Here is a 21,615-nt window from a genome sequence, read left to right on the forward strand (position 1 = left end):
CTCCCTCGGTCCTCCCTGGCCCAGACACGGGGGACAGCCCGGGCCGTGGCATGTGCATCTGGTCTCACTACTCTGGCTGAGCAGTGGGGTTGGGGGGAAGTGCAGCTGGACTCCATTTCTCAGCAGCCTCAGTGACAGTGGCTCCTTCTGGCTGCTGATGCCAGACCCAGCCCTGCTGCCCAGGCACCTTGACCTTTCAGCCCCACATGCACTGCTGGGGGCAGGACCCATGAGGCAGGGTGTGCAGCCAGGCTGCTGGGATAGTGTCTGCGAACCAGTGGGGTGCAGCGTCTGGGAGGGAGATGGGCAGATGGGGCTGGGGAGACCCCAGGTTCTTGGGGCAGTGACAATGTGCGGGCAGCATATTGTGGCTTTGCTTTGGGACTGCCCTACAATCCTGACCTTGCCTGCCTGTCCTGCTCCCAAACACCACTCCCCTCCTGCCTGCAGCCCCATCCCATATAGAGAAATTGGGTGAGTTGTTGCATGGGGAGGTGGGTTGGGATGGGGGGGTGGGTCTCCATGCTGGCTATAAGAACAAGATTGTGATTTAGTTCATTCAGTACAGACAATCAGATACATTGGCTTTATTGTCAAAGTTGTAATTACCCTTCATTGTTTGTTTGTAACGCAAGACAGCCAAATGTATATTGAGAGAACTGAATACACAGATACCTTCTAGTTACATGCATGGTGCATAAATAGAAAGTTAGTGGTAGATAATGGATTTCCTTTTTATTTTTTCAGTTTACTTTTTGTGTTCTTTTGAATGTGCGTACTAAATATTTAATTGTTGCCTTAATAAAATGTCACTAGGAAATGTATACTGTAGCATCATATTGTTAATTTATGAAGGTTGAGGCATGCACTAAGTTTATTTTAAATACATTTATTTTAAATACATGTAATGGTTTAATCAAATGTTTGTCCAATGATTTTGTACACAAAATATTTAACACTGGAATTTAACCCACCAATAATACTTAAGTTAGTATGACTTATTTGTATTCTAGTAGTACCTTGAAGCCCTACCCAAGATTGAAGCTCCGTTGTGCTAGATTATCAGCATGTAGTATTGGCTTAGTTAAAATGGCTTCTTTTCCTGTGCCAGGTTGCATGTTGTTGTTGTACTGGTTCTTACTAATTTAACTAGTGTACTGTTGATCTACTACAGAGTGAGACCCTTTCGCTGTGGCCTGGTTCTGTTTTACAAGCGAAGTAGGCTCAGGGCTCCCTAGTAGTTAATATGAAATACAACCAAGGAAAACCCTAGGTACTGCCTAGAAACAGTAGTACTGACTCGGTGGTCAAAACCATTTTCTGGGGACCAATACTGAACTTACGTTCTTGCAAGTCTGTGGGACACAAGTCTGGCATGAAATAGAGTTCTTGCCCACTCGAATTTTAGTTGGGCAGTTTTTTGCAAGCGAGCACTGTGTCTTGAATAGAGTCTGAAATGCAGCTCAGATATTTTTGCTCCACACGTGACATCGACCCAGCACTGTCCCACCTCATTTTTCCTTTAAGGCTTCATCAGCTGAGCTCAGAGGTGGCTGACAAAGAGCAGTGGCTTCTTTACATTCCCACCCTACCTCACGTTTAGTATTGAGGCTTAATTGCTGCTTTTAAAGCAGTTTGCAATCCTTAAAACCAGCTATAATGTTTATTGCTAAGGATTATACTCTTAATTATTATGACAAAAGTAACTGTTTCTCTAAAGAAATGGGTTTAAGTTACTGGTTTTCATTCAGCATTTCTTTCTTGGTCAGACCTGTCACCTGTTATAATCCTAATTCTCTTTCTCTGTTCTCAGCTGTGTAGCTTTCAAAAATACTCTGTACTAACCCATTCCCTGTTCCTTTGGAGAGTGGGACCATGACCTGCCAACCCAAGGACAAACCTCGTCTTCAAGTTCAGTACTCTGGCAGGCAGGGTCATCAGATAGGCTATTATTTTGATTTTTTTTAATGTAACTTTAATGATGAAATGTTAATGGGTCACAGTTAATTAGTTCTTTCCAGCTTGACAAATGATTGCCTACAGCTGTGCTCCTCCTATGAATGCAGAATTCAGAAGGTCCTGTCTGATATCATTTGGACAAGTTACTCGACCTGCCAGTCTCGTTTAATTATTACAGCTGACAGTAAGAAGCAAATGTTAAATGTCAGAAACTAGAACAGCCCCCTAAAATGCCATGTTAAACAAATGCCTTCTTTGTGCTTAGCTTTTCAGCTGTGTTAGAGTAATAACAACAGGGGATATTTGAAACTTGCCCAAGTCTACTGGATAAAAATATAAAGAGTAGCTGAATATTACCTCCCCACCTCCCACACACACCCTACCAACAAACTATGGAGGTGTTTGAAACTCAAACCAAGATCCCAAACTCCTGGAAGACCATTTCAGGCTCAACATTAGGAAAAATTTCACAACTAGGGTGTCCAGGCAGTGGAATAGGCTCTCTTCAGAGGTGGTGCAATCGCCTGCCCTGGAAATCTTCAAGAGGAGACTGGACAGTCACTTCGCTGGGGTCACCTGACTCCCAGTTGTCTTCCCTGCTTGGTGCAGGGGGCTGGACCTGATGATCTCCCAAGGTCCCTTCTGGCCTTACAGTCTATGAATCTATGAATCCTAGTCTTTATTTGCAAGTGCCAATGAGATTATTGGTTGAATAACTGCTGTCCTGAGACAGCCAGAGCTTCTCTATCTGGCCCACTATAATCAGGTTCCACAACCAGCCTACTTTCCTGAGCTCGTATCACTAGCTACTCTGAAAAGCAGTTTGTTCTTTATGGCTGGCATGGAGAGAGCTCCTTCTACTGCTGAAATATAGACTGAATGCATACCCTGCAACTGAACAACCAATCTTCAGGATATTCAGAAATCTGAAGCTGTATCCGAACTGTTCCTTTGCAGTTTGAGCACCTTTCTAATAAAAGTGCACAGAAATGAGTGAATCACTGTGGCGAGCTTATTATACAACTAAGGGGCATTGTTTTGATGAAACCGGATTGGAAGAAATGAGAGGAATCTAGTTTGCATAAATTAGCAATATTATGCAAGTTATGAGACATCGTTGACTTTGTGTTTGGACCCCAAGTTGACGAACAGGCAGATGAATCCAGCTAGCTCCCTGTTAGATCAAAGGCACATGGAAAAGGGCAGATTCGTCAACAGAAGAAATGTGGATTTGTGAAATAAAAGCCCTGAGAAGGTTGACCTTGTGTCTGTGTCTAACAGCATGGCACTAACATACACTCCAGTTAATTACTTTTAGAGCATTTTATTGTGCTACTTAACATGCCGCTGTTACTATGGTAGTGAAACTTCAATAGAAGCTGTATTTAAAATTACACTTTTGCTTATAAAACCCACAGCAAATTCACAAATTATTAGTGATAAGCTGGTTGTCTAGGAGATTTCTTTGGGGGTAGGAAGCGGGCTACACTTTTTCCACACTGTTTCTCTCCTTAAAGCGTAGATACCAACAAACCCCAAAAATACTTGCTCACAAGCCCATTATTAGTGTGTGCATCACATGTGCTTAACCATAATGGATTTGTTATGGCAGAAACAGCACAAGTATGTATTTTGTTTCATCTACAAATGCCTTTTAGACTATGGGTCTGATCTTGGAAACTCTCTTGACTAAAGACTAACCACCAAGTCATAAGTACAAGGGTCACTTCACTAATTATTTATAAGATGCAGCAAAGGGCTGCTACATTTTAAAACATGACTGTATTCTGCTCTTACTAGAGGCTTTGTGCGGTACTAAACACTAGGGCTCTGTGAAGCTTTGGGTGCTGATTTGATTCAGAGGAGATTTGGCCTGATTCGGTGGCCGAATCTCCAAATCTGAATAGAATCAGGGACCAATTTAAAAGTCCAAATCAATGCAAAGCTCTCTGAATCTTTGGAAAACATTCGGAGGGCTTTGATGATTTGAGCAGTCCCTGGTGGCTGCAGCAGGAAGCAGTAGCCAGACTCTGAACCAGTAGGTACTAGGGGCGGGGTAGGGGAGGCTGGGGGTGGGGGGAGGGGACCATGGGGGTACCCTTGCCAGCTCCCCCGACCTCCTCCCCTGCTCCTCCAGCCTTCCCACGGCTGCCTCCACCTGCCCCAGCTTGGTACTTCAAAAAAAAGCCCTGTTGCTCACTGGGAGCTGCTGCATGGGGGGCTCTACGTGAGCCCCCAACCCCCCCTACACCCCCAGCTCCCCCATGGGTGCCCTGCCCAGGCCAGCTCTGGCCCTTTAAGAAAAAAAATGGAGAAAAGCCCCAGGACTCACCTCTCCTGCGGTGGCCTCAGGGCTTTGGGGGCTCATGCAGAGCCCCCCATGTGGTGCAGGGCAATGGGGGGCAGTGGGGATTGCCCCCCCCCATTGGAAGGAGTGGTGAGTGTAGGGTTTTTTCATTTTTTTTCTCTTAAGGGCCAGAGTTGGCCCAGGTGCAGCACATGTGGGGGGGCTGGGGGAGTGAGGGAGGGTTCAGGGGCTTGTGCAGAGCCCCCTATGCAGCATGGGGCAGTGGGGGGGCAGTGAGGATCATCCCCCCGCCTGGCAGCACCTGGGGAGTCAGGGCTTTTTTTCCCCAAAGAGCCAGGAGATGGGGCGGGCAGGGCAGCCTTACTGGGCTGGGAGAGTGGGCGCGGGATGGGCCTGCCGGATTCGGAGATTCAGCAGCTGCCGAATCTCCGAATTAGATTTGGCCAAATCAAATTGGGACAGTGATTCAAATCACCAAATCAGCCGAATCTGAAGCGAATACCAGCCGCTTTGCACAGGCCTACTAAACACCTCAGGGCAGGAACCAGATACATTCAAGTCCCAGTGAAGTCATAGATACTAAGCACCTTGTGGGCCTTAAGAAGACAATGAATTTGCTTTCATAGCTGACTAGCCCAAGAACCTGGGGAATGACTGTTTCCCTCGACAACCCAGGGAGGTCCAGATATCTGGAGAGAACTGTGTGCGTGCTCTGGCATCTGAAGCTCATTTTCTGAGTTTATTTTCAGTTCACAGCTGTATATTTGCATCTCCTTTCAGGATGCAAAGACTAATAGAGAATTATTGGGCTTCTTGTTGCCTATGAGGATTGGTCTGATCCCCTTTGTTCCACAGATAATGCCTACTTTCATATTTGCTCATTGTGCAACCCTGTTTAGCTTCTGTGAGTCATGTCTTTATTTTAACATTTCTGGTAACAAACTTTAGGGTTGTATTTTTATTTTTTTGGGCAGGTTTCCTTCAAATGTTTTGTTTGGGGTATATTTGGTAAGGCCTCTAAAAGTCAGTTGGTCAGGGGTGGTCAACAAAAAACGTCATGCCGTCAAGATCCAGGTCTTTTTTTTGTCTTCCCTTTTAAGATGTGTCTTACACAGTCCTCAGAAAGCTCAACCAACTGGATGGTCACCCAGTTTCTGTGTCTGAGGCCTACGTGTTGGCTATGTGCTTCCGAGTCTGAGCAGGGTCCAGACATGGTCTCTGGTGTTAAAAGCATCAAGGGACTTGCAAACTTAATTGCCACTCTCACTGCCTAAGCCTCCCAGTTTAATGCCACTATGATCTTTCCTCCCCAGTTCAACTGCTACTTAATTCTGCTGATGCCAATATACCATGTAAATGCTGGGTTATAGAGTCAAATCCTTGGGTACATCCTTTCATTCTTCCCCCCAACCCAGTGAATATTTACTTGTTTGTAGAAGATAGGACCGTTTCAGCGGAAAAGATTAAAGGATACACATTTAAGTCCCTGCTCCAAATCAGATGGCATAGAGATTAGAAAGCAGGTCTCCTAAATCATAGAGATTTAACTACTGGCCTACTGGGTGTAAGGGTGTCGGGTCTATCCCTTCTGAATGTTGTTTTGTAGTAGAAAGCCTAATCTGGATTAGGTGCCTGACTCCAGGAAAGGAGACAAAGCACTGGGGATCGTAAACAGTGGTAGGTATCTCCTTCAAACCTGAAATTAAACACCCGGCTATCTTTTAGTGGTGGGGCCCAAACTGTGCCCCATCCTTCAGCATTCCCAACTGGCTTTCTTAGGTGGCTTGCATAGAATCGTGGAAACTTAGGGTTGGAAGAGACCTCAGGAGGTCATCTAGTCCAACTCCTTGGCTCAAGACAGGACCATCCCCAAGTAGATCATCAGCTTTGTGTAGCCAAGTCTTAAAAACCTCCAAGCATGGAGAGTCCACCATCTCTCTGGGTAACCTGTTCCAGTGTTTTACTATCCTCCTTTGCATCTGCAAATCCACCTCTCTCCATACACTGCATGGGACCCTGGGGTCTAATTTGGGGCAAAAATCAAACGAGCAACAGGACACCAAAGATTCAGGTGCTTCCACATTTAGCATTACAGTGCCTGAGTCACTCTGTGAGTTTTTCTCTGAGTCTCTAGGTGTAGCCTAGGTCTTCAGTTTTTGAGGTCCAATTCGTTAGACATTGGGACTGTTGCTGATCCTTCTGAATTCCTAACTCTTAAACGCATCCTTTCCCAGAGCTCAAGCTTTATGGGTATTTGTCACGTACAGTTCATCTCTCTTCAAGCACACACAATTGTGGAAGCAAACGTCTGCAGATTTTGTAAAGAATCCAGAAGCTGTTTTCTCTTTACTTCAGCTAGTAAAGAGCTGTCCAAAGAAATATTCAGATCTAGTCAAAGAAACAAATGCTTCTAGGCATTTTCCTGCCATGATTTCATCAACACTCTTGGTGTCCTGCTTAGGTTAAAGTGCTCTAAGGAATCCAGGATCCTCCCTCTCTCCCTGCCATTCTACGTATGGCTTCCTATCTGGAACATGGAGTCTCCTCTCTCTTCTGCCTCCTCTGCACCCAGTTTCTATCTTTTTCAAATGATATACATGCAAGAGAGTCCCTAAACATCAAGCAAAAGTCATAAACTGTACATGGATTCACAGTCTGTTTCTAATTCTGACTCTTCCACTGCATCCAAATTATATACAGCATGTTCTCTGTACCGGAAAGCTTTTATTATCTGCTTACCCTGTAGGGGTATTAAACAGGTATAAAAACTAAAATGGGATTTGGGACAAATCCCACATTTTTTGCAGCTGTCACTACCTCAAAGCTAATGCACATAATCCAAACTATTTAGTAAATGAATCCTATATAAATTCTTCATCCTAACTGATACATGCACATTTTGCTGACATAAACATGATGTGACAGTCCAATTTTCCCCCAGAATCAGCCTTAAAAATCTAGAGCCAGATGCTCAGCTAGTGTAAACTGGCATAAAGCTATTGGCTTCAATTACTTTGTTGACTCATTTACTCCATCTCATCATCTGGCCCCTGGAATCTTTGTCAAACTGCCTGAAAGATGTGGTAGGTTTATTAGGAAGCGAGTCATATTTAGTTCCTTGCTGTACAATAGCCATTTCAGTATCTCCAGGCTCTTTTATTATTCCATGTGCTTTCACTACAGAGCTATGACCCTGGACTGGGACAGAAGCCAAAGGGTGAGCAGTGTGAGATATTATAATTTGGTTTTATTCGTAACCTGTTTAAGTATAATGATTTATAGTAGCCAAGTTGTCTATAAGGGAAATTTATGTGAAAACACTTTTATCTCAAATGATTTACAGAAGCACGCTTTGTGATTCTTTGCAAAGTAGAGAGATTGCGGGGATATATAGTCAACGAGCCCAAATAACCTGGGTTTTGTAGTGTGTGGATGTAAATTGTTGCATTTTTGTAACAGAGGTGGTGAGCACTGAGCTCTTTATTTAGGAAAACGTTTGAGTCAGCATTGTGCTATGACATCTTGTTTTAATATAGCCAATATATACAGCTATCAAGGAACACCCGTTTTCACTGAATGTAATCAATGCACTTATTCTCAAGTGAAATTGTTTGGCTCTTTTTGTTAGTAAGGGCAGCATTTTCTTCCCATCAGTTCATTTAAAATGTAGGATTCCTATATACAGTATATCTAGCCCACAATGCTGAGAATAAGTTTGCATTTTCCTTAGCAATGGCTAGAATCTCTGTGTGTTGCCACAGCATTCTAGACTAATTAGCTAAGGAGTACTTCAGTGTTTCTACATAGTCTGAAAAGTGTTTGATTTTAACACTTTCAAATGTCAGCTTTCAGTTCATTTAAAAGCAGCGTTTTATTCTGCTGCTACACTTCAAATACCCACTTGCCCCACTTGCTGATTTTTTTCAGTCTTTTTTGCAGTAAATAAACTGAAGTGAAGCCTGAATCTAGCTACTACTGAACCTCAACAAGAAGCTGGCTGCCAATATTGTAGTTCAGAATGAACCTATGGGTCCAGACCTACAAATGTCTACGTTTTTTAAAAGAAGCTACAAGAATTGTTAGCTATTCTGTTTAAATGATCATCAAGGCAGATATAACTTTATATATCTTAGTTGAAATAAGGCACTGTTTAACTTTGCAATTGCTGATTTTTCGTATTTGACAGATTTTGACAGATATGCCGAGATATATAATTCAAAAACCTTGTGGCATTTCCTAGAGCTATTCCATAATATTTAAAATAAATAAATAGCTTTTAAAAAGCGACTTCTCATTTTTAGTAGCTTCTGCAACAATTTTTTAAAAAAATGCACCACAATCATGTTTGAATGATCATGCTATGTGATCTTTGGCAAACTGTGCTTCTTGGCTGAAAACCCAATTAAATTTAAATTTTGGTCATTAACCTTTTCATACTAGTGGTCAAAAACCTGTGAGACTCCAGACTGATTATTAGTCATCTATTACCATCTCAAGTAAGATCATTAGCTATCTAAGTATTTCTATCTTTAGATTCTTCTCATTTAAAAAGTATATTGTATTCTGTAGCAGTCCTTAAATAGTACATTTTACATTACTGGTACAACATATATTAAGCCATTATTGTGTTGTAGTATTTTATTAATTATCTTGTTAATTCTGACCTAAGTCTATATACCTGTCCCACGATTCATCTCTCTCATTCTGTCATTACAACAGAATGAAAAACAGATAATACAATATGTACATATATTATTCAGACAATTAAAGCAGTATATTATATTGAGTTCTATATCCCCCAATTTTGATATGCCGCTGGAAAAACTTGCCAGTTACTGTAAGAAGCTGGAGGCTGTGTATGTCAAAAAGAGTAAGAGGTCATTTAAAAATAGATTGGTGTTGCCTAAAAAAGAGCTTGGTATATGAATTAGCTTCTCTACAGAAAAGAAATGTGTGTGTGCATATGTGCATCTATGTGTATGCAGGTGTGAGTGTATAATGTATGTGTGTATACTGTGTGTGTAGATACATATTCTGGTTAATGGCTGCTCATGTGAAGAGTTAATGGTGGCCTGAAAATCAAATGACAAATAAAATATCTCTGCAAATTTAGAACTGCCTGCTGAAAGCCCAGTATAGCAAGAGTAAAAGAGGGCAATCAGCACTGAGCTGATGTGCAACCTACCTTTTTCTATTCCATCTTTTGTACAGCCAGATATCTGTAGTCACCAGCTCTCTTGCTATATGTGATGCTTCAGCATCCACTGTGCCAGTGAATCACACATGTCATAGAAACTGAGATACAGGCTTCAGTTAGCGTACAATGCTTGGGATTATTTTCTTCTATTTTTTCTTATTGTGTTGCACAGATAAGCAAAGATTTTATTCTAAAATAGTTTAAATTACTGTAATAAGTATATTAAAGGGACTCTGTCAGTGGCCTCTGATCATGCAGATTTCCACACAAATGGAGTATTGCTTTAGCAGAGATTATGGTAACTTTGAGACCTATATATTTAAAAAAAAAAATCCTTACTGCTGTTGCAGACGGTTAAAACTAAATGAATTAAAAATACAATATCGTTTTCTGCTGGTGTGTCTTGTGGTTATTTTTCCTGAATTCCTCTCAACTGGGACAATCAAATACACCAGTTGGTTTTCTTTTTTGTTCTGGGGTTTGTTTTAGTTTTAGTTTTAGTGTATTGTTACTCTCAGGTTCTGCTGCCCTGGTTCAAAATTGCAACGTGCAGGTTGAAGCCATGATACAAAATGCTCGGTCATTTATACGTTAAAAAAAAGCTGAAACCTAACTTGGTTTCCAATTAATTGACAGTTATGCAATAATGTAATTAAGAGGTTTCTACCTTCCAGTTTTGAGTATTTTACATTTTATTTAATTGTTTATTTTCCCAGACATAACTGCAGAATCAAACTTACTTCTTGGTGCTATCTAGGTCCATTGAAGTCTGAAGGTGAGCAACAGCATTTACCAGTGGACCTGCCATTACTAGTGTAGGGCACTGATGACTTACCTCCGTATTTGGCTTGCACAGAATTAAGTCAAATCTTCCCATGTAAGATAGATATTGTTGTTGATTATTACAGTAACCCTTAAGGCCCCTGGCACATATCCATTTCATGGTGTGATATGATCTGATCCCTGAACCCAACAATCATGCCTCCTGCCATGCCACTGGTCGTGGCTGGATGCGTGTTTTTGAGATCATGGATCAGATCCCAGTGGTGCCATTGCTACTTGCCAGTGAAGGGGGAGCCCAAAACTCAAGTTGCAAGCCAGGCTCCTGCAGCCTGAGCAGTCCCGGGACCAGGACAGCAGTCGGCAGACTGTCATCCCCAGCCCTGGGACTGCACCAGAACGCCCAGTTCCAGACTCCCATGTGGGACTGAACTGGGGCCAGTCCAAGACTTCGATGCAGCCCCAAGACCGACACCAGCAAATAGCTGATTGTCAGTCCCAGCCCTGGGACTGCCCTGGAGTCTAAAGCCGGCTCTGGTTGCCCTGCCACGCATCCAATTTAAGGCACAATGGAAACCAGTCACAAAAATGTTACGCGTCCTTGTGGAATATTTTTCTGGCTGGTTTCCCATTTTGTCATGCCATTAATTCCTTGAATATATGGCAGGGTTACTGTTTATGGCATGATTAACAAGTTAATCATGTCTTGATTTTAATATCTGCCAGGGGCCTAAGAACCAGACAAGGTCAAAACTTCATTTTGCTGGGTGCTGAACAAACAGAGTAGCACACAGTTTCTGATCTCCAGCCTTTACTAATTAGTTCAGTGGATAAGACAAACAATTGTAGCGAGTATTTCTCTTCCTTGGTAAGAGTTGTGGCAAATTTAAGTGGGACAGCAGCTCAGCTGGTATCATTTGTCATAGCTCCATTGACACTTAGGAGCTCTGGTAATATGCCTCAGCTGAGAAGATATCTCTTTTGCATGCTGGCACTTTCTTTTAATTGATGTTTACAGGACAAAAGTGTAGTTAGAGGAAAACTTGAGTCACAGTATAACATTATAACTCCATCTTCAAAGAGCAATGCCATCACTTCAGAAATTCAGTATATGCTAATAGGAAATTACCTTCCAACAGAAACAGAAAACATCTGCTATTATTACAAACTACTGCTGCCTCTTTATTTTTCTCTTCTTTTCTCTTTAATCTTGTGCCTGCCATGGCAATCCTTGTTTGTGTAATTGTTTGTTGGAAATTTAAAATGAGAACATATCTGCTTGTTAGGCCCCAGTTCAGCATATCCTGGCATGACATTTACATGCAAGCATACCTGCTTACCACACAGGATATGTGCTAGCCAATGTACTGGCAATGGTATAGCTGCATTAGGGACAGCACTCCAGTTTAGGATAATGTACTCTGATTCTCAGCAAGTGTATGAGCCCTGCTGGAATACCACGCTGGTTCTGGTATTTGAGATGACTCATTCAAACCTAGCGTCAGGTGTTTTTTCATAGCACTGCACCATGACATGGAGAAATGCATATACTTCCAAAAGGACAAGTCACATCCTGCTTTCAGCTGTAAAAGTAGGCTACTGTGACAGGAGGCAACTTCGTAGCCAGATCTCAAAGCAGCTCGCCCACTTGCCTAGGGCAGTCTCCCCATCTCGCCTGCCATGACTTGGTTGTTAACTTGATTTATTAAGTGAGAGGCTGCCCATTCCTTGTCCTGATGCCAGGGGGCGCTATCCACAGCTCTGAACTTCCCTACATTGTGGCCTATGCCTCACAGTTGGCATCCAGATTATGATTACTTCCCCTGGCTTGATGCCAGGGCAAACTCAGTCTGTAATTGGGCTCCATTCACTCTCACATTCACTCTGCCCCACCTCTCACAGGGGCCTCTTGCATACCACCCATCCCAAGCCATGCTCCACTGCCCTACCTCCTCTTGAGCAACTTTTATGTGTTTTCAGACGTAGCTACTCTCTCTCTGGTACCACCATGCAGCAACTTTGGTTCCTGTGACTTCCCCTACTCTATGTGACATAGCCTTAGACCAACACTGAGCTGCATTTGACCCAGGCTCGTGACAGGAAACTCTACACCATATCCCACCCTGAGGTCTCTTCATCATACTTCCGACTACCTACTCACAAGGCTGGCCCTTGTGCTGGCCTTACTCAGTGCACCCCTGGGACTGTTCCTCAGGCCTACTCCCAGGTCAGCTCTACTCAGTTCCCTCTCATGCACAGACCTTAAGGCCTACTCCCAGTTCAGCCCTACTGTATACGGGGCCTCACACCATGTTCAGCAACTACCCCCCCGGGGCGTCCAGGATCTCACATCCCTGGTGGGCTCAGACGCCTACAAAAGAGTATACCTGGCCCCACTATTCCCACAACTCTCACAATTACCCACCAGATGGTGGGGGGGCTGGGGTTAAGGTGTTCCTACTCACCTTTCACCAGGGAGGTTAGCAGTCCTGGCATTTAGTTGAGACTGCCCCACCACAGGCAGTCCCACCAGGCCTCCCAACCCTGGCAGGGTGAAGTTTTAGGTCATGCCCAGGACCAGGAGCCTCTATACCATCTCCATAGCTCCTGCCCTTACCTCCAGGATGTTCCTGAGCCATAGCTCAGCCAGCTGATGTTTCTCTCATGGCCATAGTTGAGTTCAGGAGATCCCATGGTCAAAAAAACCTGCACAGCAAAAAAGTAGGGAGGTTTGTATGGCTTCAGGGTGTGCTACCCAGAGCCGCACTCTGGCTGCCAGTCAGGTTCCTAGCTGCAGGAGCACTGTGGCTGCAGCTTCCCTGGCCCCCAGGACCCCAGGTAAGGCTGCTAGGGCCAGCACAGTTGCTATCCTCAGCCTCCCCTACCCCACCGGGGGCAACCTGCCACACATCAGAGGCATATAGCATGGGCATTCTCCGGGGACAAGTAACAGTGACACAAGGTGTGCCACTGCTTCTTGTCCTTGGGGAACCAAATGTCCATGCTTATATGGACACAGCCGTAGAGAAGTTCAGTTTAAGCAGGTGGACTGGCTCCAGATTTAGATTGGTATGGCAAGGGGCAGAATTTGGTCCTGTGAAGACTTCATTCCCCTCGTAGTCAGAAGTGTTCTCTCAGGGAGCATGCATGGTTGTATATAGATTTAGGGTTAAATTGTGCTTGGCAAATATAAGCTAAAAAAGATGTAATAATTCTTTTAGACCATGTCTTTGCCAGTTTAGGGCTGCCGTGTGCCCACCTGTGGTTTTCCCCATCTCACTGTAATTGTTCCAGGAGGTGAGATTTCCATCATGAAACCAAAGTAAGCCTCACTATCAGGTAGCTTTCTTGATACTCAGCCTTCCTTAAAGTCTTCAAAATGTCGACTATAGAAAAGATCTAGTCCTTATTCCAGCTATGTAAACAGTCCAAGTTGTAAGGTGGCACAAAATCTTGCAAAAGAAATAAGGCCACAATAGTGAATTATATGGATTTTATTATATGGATTTTATTTATTTCAGAAGCATACGTGAAATAGATTTTTGGAATAAGAATCATATATTTGAGGTGAAAGCACTCACAACCTCAGTATCAAACTCCAGAGCCACCATTTTCCTGTTTTCCTCTATTTTGACTTGAAGAACACAAATCAGTTGAGTTAAAATCCAGGGCTGTGCAAAGCTTTGGTCCCTGATTCAATTTGGCATAGATTCAGCCTGATTCAGCAGCCGAATCTCTGAATCTGAATCGAATCAGAGGACTCTTTAATCTCTCCGAATTGAATCGGAACCCTCTGAATCGATTCAGAGAGATTCGGAAAGATTCAGACATAGACACAACTTTAAATGTTTTTCTACATACCTCTAGGTAGCAGGCGGCTCATGAATGCTGTGATGCTGGGGCACATGAAATGTTCCACAGGAGCATGGGGGGCTCCCCAGCACTCTCAGCAGCAGTTCTGGAAGTGGACCAGAAGCACTTCTGGTCCACTTCCAGGGCCACCATGGAGCATGCAGGGCACCCCCCGCCCCGGCACCCTGGCTCAGTGACTGGTGCCTCCTGGATCTGGGGGGGGGCACCTGGGGCCCCCCAGTGGCTAATCACTGAGCTGGGGATGCATGGGGGCCCCCTAGCATGCTTCCCGGCAGAATCAAAGTACTTCTGGTCCACTTCCAGGTTTGCTGCCAAGCACATGCAGTGCCCCCCCCCCCCGACTCCTGTGGGATGCTCCATGCACCTCAGCATTGCAGTGATCACGAGCCGTGCCTGCTACCTCAAGGTATGTAGAAAAAGCTTTTAAAGCTGTGTCTATGTCTGAATTGCTGATTCTCTGAATCAGCATCAGATCTTTGGTTTTGGATTCGGCTGAACTGAATCACAAACAGTGATCTGAATCAACGATTCGGGCCAAATCTGAATCCGAATCTAATAGGGCCCGCTTCGCACTCTTGTATTAGAATCAGCGTTCCTAGGTCTTATTACTTATTACCAGCATATTGAAGGGAATTGATATGCTGGTGATATTGTTTATTTGATATTTAAATTAAATTATAACACTTAGGCCATGTCTTCACATTGCCCTACGGCAATGTTACCGCACTGTGCTTTCGTACTTCCAAAGCACGGTGTAGTAACTGCCCATATTGTGCTGTGCATGTGGCGCATGGTTATTTTTAGCAGCTACTTCGCTGTAGCAGTGCACTATAACAGGGGAGCACGCCACTACAGTGAAGTAGCTGCTGGTCACATGTAGACGCCTGTGGACACTATGTTGCCATAGTGCTTTACTACGGTGACATAGTGTCACAGGTAGATGTGCCCTAAGAGACTGGTACTGCTCCTATTGGAAGTCAATGGGAAATATCAAATAACTTCTGAGAAGATTTTTTTTGTTTCTTTCTTTTTTTAACATTTTTTCTTCTTTTTATGTCATTTTTCATACCTTGGCCTGAGGCGGAGAAAATGCTTTAGATTAGGGCTAATATCACAGAATTTCTTTTCTTTTAACCAACCAAAATTTTATATGCTAGGTTAATCTATTAGTGGTGAACAAAGAAGGCAGAATCAAAATCTGTTGATTAAATCCCATTCTCAATAAAATAAGAACCTGAATGTATGAATAAAACTATTTTCTTTAAATATTTATGTGCTCTGGCTTTTGGAGACCCTTTACTTTTCCCGTAGAAGTGTCTGACTGACATTTGCTACAGCCTGAATGATTATTAGGTGTATTGTTTGGTTCTTATGAGAAATTGGGGCATTTTATCCAATGTTTTCCAGGGCTGCCTGCAGGCAATCGACTGGCACTTATTATCCTGACAGGTTTGCTTTGCATTTGTCCATTTTTGGAAGTGGTGAACATTAAGGCAGTCAGTCTGGGCACTGGTCAAGAGACAGGGAGGTCCAAAGTGATAGAAATTTGAAACTAAATACCATCTACACCCACATCATGAATTCCATAATGAATTGGTTCACACCGTAATTTTCATGACCCAGACAGCACAACTTGGAAAATGCCTCGAACACTGAGTTTGGAGTAACACATATATCTCATGAAAACCAGAGGCTCATTCTAATTTCATATCTTTGCATCCACTTCCTGAATCAATTAAATTATCAAATTCCAAAAGGACATTCAAATTTACTTTCTTTCAAGATAGTTAAAACCCATGCTGCATCAGTGCTGCCTGCTATCAGAAGAGCTGACTCTCAATCAGGGTGGACTAATTTAATTTCAATCGAATTTAATTTGAATCAAAGCGATTCAAGTCACCAGTTTTAATCATGATTTAAATCAGGAAGCTGAAAACCTTGATTTAAGTAATTGATTTTTTTTTGTATTTGTACTTTTTTAGTTACTGTCTTAAAGAAAGGGTCATTCTCATTGGTTGGTATTAAGATGGACTTTCCACACAGAGCCTTTACGTTACATTCAGTATTACTATTGCTAAGCATAAAGATATTTTGGTAGTGAAAGATGAAAGTGTTGAGTGGGCTGGTCAAAAGTGCCTTTTGTAGTTGGGCACCCAATTTTGAGTAAACTTGTTCAAAATTAAGAAAATATTTTTTTCTGCAGTCACAGCTCCCCTGAAGCCAAAAGCCATTAAGGCAAAAGCTTTACTGTGGTACAAAAATGGAAAATATTTCTTCTTTTAGAAAAATACAAATACTGACATTCACTTCACTATAGACAATTGACAGTAACAGGAATACTTAATGTAGTATGTAACACTGTGACAAGTTTATAAAGAGTGAGTTAACCTCAAAAGTTAAGGATTTGCTTCCCCCACCTCCCAATTCTGTATATAATTTAAAAAGTATTAGCTTTAACTCATTAAAATTTGAAGGGTTCCATGGACGTGGCATATGCTTTTTATTTTTTAAATGACAACGTAATTTGTCATTTGTTGCCATAATTGAAAATTAAATAGGAAACCGGTATGTATTTCTAGAAAGGAAAATATAAATAAAATATAAATAAATAAAAAAAATCCAATCTGGGGATTTAAAAAAAACACTGATTTTTGCCTACTGTGTTCAGAGTAAAGACTTGTGAACAAATCTAGCACCATTAAACACAGATCTATCATTTTGCACATATTAACCTGCACATCAATTGTGCACTGCCATCACACATGGCAATTCTCACATGCATTACAGTTGACTGTGTCCAGGGAGATGGGCTCATTCTGAAGTTTTGCACTACAAGATTTTGTACCCTCTCTCCTGATGGTCTGTGATCCCAAAGAGAGAAACTAGAGTTGATGTTACATGGTTGTTATGAGATTGTCATCCTACAAGGCATGTTCACGTTAGTGTGTTTGCATTTGGTATTTGGGTCACTGAAGACCTATGCTATGCATGTATTTTAAGTGGATTTGTGCACTTATGTACTAAGGTGTTTTTACATGACCACAGAGTATTGGTAGGTGGTGGTAAAATGTATGAGCTAATCTTCTGAAAGTGCAGGTAAGCAATCTCATAATTTGTATGCTTTAGGATGATCCAGCTGAGAAACTCATCCAGAAGCATAAAAGAACCCCGATGAGAAAGAGATAAGCAACATATGTAAGTACAATCTTAGAATAGAGCCTTTAGTGTTAATAGGATATTTTGTAGGAATCTCATTAAACTGTAACTAGAATTTACATATTGAACAATACTAAGCTAAATCTTTCCTTAAGGAACAAAAAAGAAATATAAACCTGGATCCCGCCAGACTTAATGTATTCACTGGAAATAATTCTCTTCTTGAGAATTTGAGCTGCCAGCCTCCACTACCCAAGTGCCCTGTTTGGGGGGCCTTTTTGGTCCTGTATATTGGGTATTACAAAAAAATGTAGAAAACTTGGGCCAGTAGTGATCTAAGGATTTTTTTTTGCTTATCTGGCATCCAAGAGCTCCTGACCTAGGTATTGAATGAGACATCTTTTAGACGGCCATTCAAGTGACATTTTTCTTCAGTGTCACCGGAAGCTGTTATAGATAATATGAAATAGGGTCGATGGGAATGAAAAGCTAAATCAGAAAAAGAAAAATTAGGATTTGAAATCACAATTGTAAGAAGGGATCTGCTGGCTTAGACATAACTGAGGTAGAGAAATGCATACTCCATACCAGGAGTGGGCAAAAACTCAATTTTGTTGTTGCATTTCAACAGTGCGCACGCTTCCTGTGCATCAGCCCCATGGTACACTCCATCTGTTTTAACCATCAAGGTTACTGAACCTCAGGTACACTTTTCCTACTGAGTTTATAAATCAGTTAAGTTGAAAGAACAATGCTTTTTTACATGCTCTATACATGTTGGATTAAGGTGCAAACACAATTGGTTCTAAAAATGAATAAAATTAATTGTTGTCTAGGTTTCTCTTAATCTTCCTTAGTTTCCATTAGTCTGGCAGGAGGGGGGGAAGGGGTTCTCCCCTCTCCTCAATTTATCGGTGTTCCAGAGACTATGTTGTGTTAATGCTTAAAACAATATTTTTATGAATAAGTTTAACTACACTCAATCAGCTCCAAAACCAGTGAAGTTGTGTGAAGAAACGAGATAGCTGACCTGTTGCTGGTATTCCTTGCTAGCTATGATCTTTAAGGTTGCATTAAGAAGCACTGCTGTCTACTGCTCAGAAGTACCTTGGACCCAATGAATGTACTCTTCACGTGTCACCCTGTGTTGTACAAACAGCACCTCCACTGATTTTAGGTACACAGTCTTGCAGTGCTGAACTGCTTCAGTTTCTAAATCTGTAACACTAAGATAATATAACCCCGAAACAGGAGGAGCACTGAGGACTGATTAATACAGTACTCTGGAGATATAAGATACTAGATAGCATGTCATGAAAAGTAATCACAGTCAAAGACACAATAAAATTGCCTAAATACAAAGTTTTATAGGGAAAGAGTGTTTTTAAAAGTATAAAGAAGCGTTTGTTTAAAGCTCTCCTGACTCTCAATAGACAACCAGGGCTTTGGAAATGAATATTATGCCATGGACAGAGAACATTAAACCATCTTAAAAAGGAAGGGGAACTTTTCATTTGATAGCCGCTCCAATCTCTGCCTGGTATTGTTGCGGTTGATGGGAGCTAACTCCTGGAACTGTAGCTGTGTCCGCGCTCCTAGAGTAATGCTGGAAATTATGAAGGGCACTCTTATTTACTTGCATAGTGCCCAAGTATGTAATGCTTCGTCATCAGCAGAAATATTTTTTGCATGAAGAACAAGCTGTTGCTCCATACTTTGCGCTCTTTTCCTGTGTATAAGCGGACGCCTCCCAGTTTAGCATCTAAGTGTTCAATTCAAAAAGGAGTTGAGCCATCGCTAGAAATGTTCTTATGAATAGATTATTCAGATGTTAAACTGAAAGCTGTGATAAGTCACAGTTTTCCCGAGGTAAATCCTGATGCTGTAGGGCTTGGTCAAACAAATCACCCCATAAGGTCACTGGGAGTCCTGCCTCAGGAATGACAACGGGAGGGAGTTCCTAGTGTACTCTGCATGTTGCATAGTTCACTCTGTGGTACTGTGTACACGTCTCACTGGAACAGCTAAATCGTGAAACTCGTAGGGATTCGTTCCCTGCAGGCCTTTCTCATCCATCACACAGAAATGAAGAGTTGGATGGGGGAGAGTGGAGATTGGGGGCAGAGCCAGGCTCATACAGAAATGTTGCCCTGTCCCTTTGAATGTCAAAACCTATCATGTAGCTGGGGAGCAATCTGAGTCTTTCCCCACCTTTGGGTGGGGGAAAGAGCAGAAGCCCAATAAGGGGCTTCATTGGCAGGGGCCAATTTTAAAGGCAAAGATAGATACAAGTGACTCCTACTTCAGGTGTGTATGGAGGGCAATCATACATTTGGTGGCAAGGAGGGTGCTACTCTAATAGGCTTTAATCCTTTAGTTGGCTAAAAGACGGTTTAGGGGAGGGATTTGGTTAAAAGGTAAGGAATATACAATACTGAACCTGATATGGAACATAAGAATTGCCATTTATTGTATCAGACCATTGGGTCTGGGTCAGACTGAGTTAGAAGATCTTGTCCAGTATCCTGTGTCGCACAGTGGCAGAGAGTGGATGCTGGAAGGGAGAGGTGAACAGGATATGAAATAGTGAACAGGATATCCCATACTGCTGGGATGTTTGTAGAATATTTAGATTAATAACACAGCAGCTATTCTTAGACTACATTATTTATTCTCCATGTCTCCTTCCCTGCCAGACCTGTACCAATCAGGGATGTTAGCAGGGTTTGCAATCTTTTTGTGGAAATGCCTGATAAATTTTCCATTAAGATAGAAGTTATTTATCCAGATTCTTTCTTATGGTTTTTGGATACATAAATATATTTTAGAAGGGGAGGAGATTATCATCATATATTTCAAATGTTGTCACTTATGCATTGTTAAACTACTCCAGATCAATGGGAGCTTTTGTGTATAAAAGATGCTTTTTAGCTCATGTAGAAAATAAACACCTGATTTCAACTGAAACTCCTTGCTTTTAGTAAGACATGCACACAGACTTACAACACAATAATCAAACTAATCTCTGGATGTGCAAGAATAGAGTAGTAATGAAAGATGAAGTTTGATACATTGTTTCATTTGCTCAATTTAATCTATTTTTATTACTTTCAATACTTTCTTATCATATACTATTTCAAATTTAAATAATTACACTTATAATCAAATACCATAGAAACAGAAAATTAGAGTTGGAGGTCATCTAGTCCAGGCCTCGCTCAAAGCAGGACCATCCCCAACTAGTTCATTGCAACCAGGGCTTTGTTGAGCCAGGCCTTAAAAACCTCAAAGGATGGTGGTTGCACCACCTCTCTAGGTAACCTGTTCCAGTGTTTCACCACCCTCCTAGTGAAAAAGTTTGTCCTAATATCCAACCTGAACCTCCCTTGCTGCAACTTGAGACCACTGCTCCTTGTCCTGTTATCTGCCACCTCTGAGAGCAGTCAAGCTCCATCCTCTTTGGAACCCCCCATCAGATAGTTAAAGCCTGCTATCAAATCCTCATTCAGTCTTCTATTCTGCAGACTAAATAAACCCAGTTCCCCCAGCCTCTTGAACCACATAAGTCATGTGCCCCAGCCCCTGAACCATTTTTGTTGCGCACACCTGGCTCATAGTCAGCTTATTGTCCCTTGTAACCCCCAGGTCCTTTTCTACAGAGCTGCTGCTTAGTAGGGGTGTGTAAAGTGGGCAGTAGTCGATTCAGATTTGGCTTGATTCAGGGGACAGTTATTCGATTCGCTGATTTGGATCACTGTCCTGATTCAGTTCTGGTCTACTTCCGGGTTCCTCGCTGAGCACGCGGGGACCCCCTGTGCTCCCGTGGGACCCGCCATCTGTCCCAGCATCTCAGCATTCACAAGCCATGCCTGGTACCTGGAGATGCATAGAAAAATCGTATAAAGTTGTGTCTACAGCCAAATTGTCGAATCTCTCCCAATCAACTTGGAGTCTTCTGATGATTTGGAGAGATTAATGGGTCTCCTGATTCAATTCGGACTTGAAAATTTGGGCACAGAATAAGGCCGGATCTCTTCTGAATTGAATCAGTGACCGAAGCTTCACACACCCCTACTGCTTAGCCAGTCAGTCCCCAGGCTGTAGCAGTGCATGGCAGTCTTCCATCCTAAGTGCAGAACTTTGTACTTGTCCTTGTTGAAGCTCATGAGATTTCTTTTGGCCCAATGCTTCAATTTGGCTAGGTCACTCTGAATCCTAGTCCTACCCTCCAGCATATCTACTACACCCCCCAGCTTGGTGTCATCTGCAAACTTGCTGAGGGTGCAGTCCATCTCATCTTCCAGATTGTTAAGGAAGATATTGAACAAAACTGGCCCCAGGG

At 42.5% G+C, this 21,615-nt stretch overlaps 1 protein-coding gene across 7 annotated transcripts in view; it reads left to right on the top strand.

Moving 5' to 3' along the window:
* The window catches only part of NLGN1 (neuroligin 1), a 623,398-nt gene that overhangs the window by 52,715 nt on the left and 549,068 nt on the right, over positions 1 to 21,615 (top strand). Inside the window, exon 2 of one of the 7 annotated variants that reach the window (XM_090056034.1) lies at positions 17,244 to 17,312. The exons of the other annotated variants lie outside the window; for them this stretch is intronic. The gene's annotated coding sequence lies outside the window, so the exon portion shown is untranslated. The remainder of the gene's footprint in view (positions 1 to 17,243; positions 17,313 to 21,615) is intronic. 7 annotated transcript variants of the gene reach the window in all.

The sequence above is a fragment of the Crocodylus siamensis genome, chromosome 6 (genome assembly GCF_052110815.1).
Source record: "Crocodylus siamensis isolate JL-2025a chromosome 6, ASM5211081v1, whole genome shotgun sequence".
Lineage (NCBI taxonomy): Eukaryota > Metazoa > Chordata > Crocodylia > Crocodylidae > Crocodylus > Crocodylus siamensis.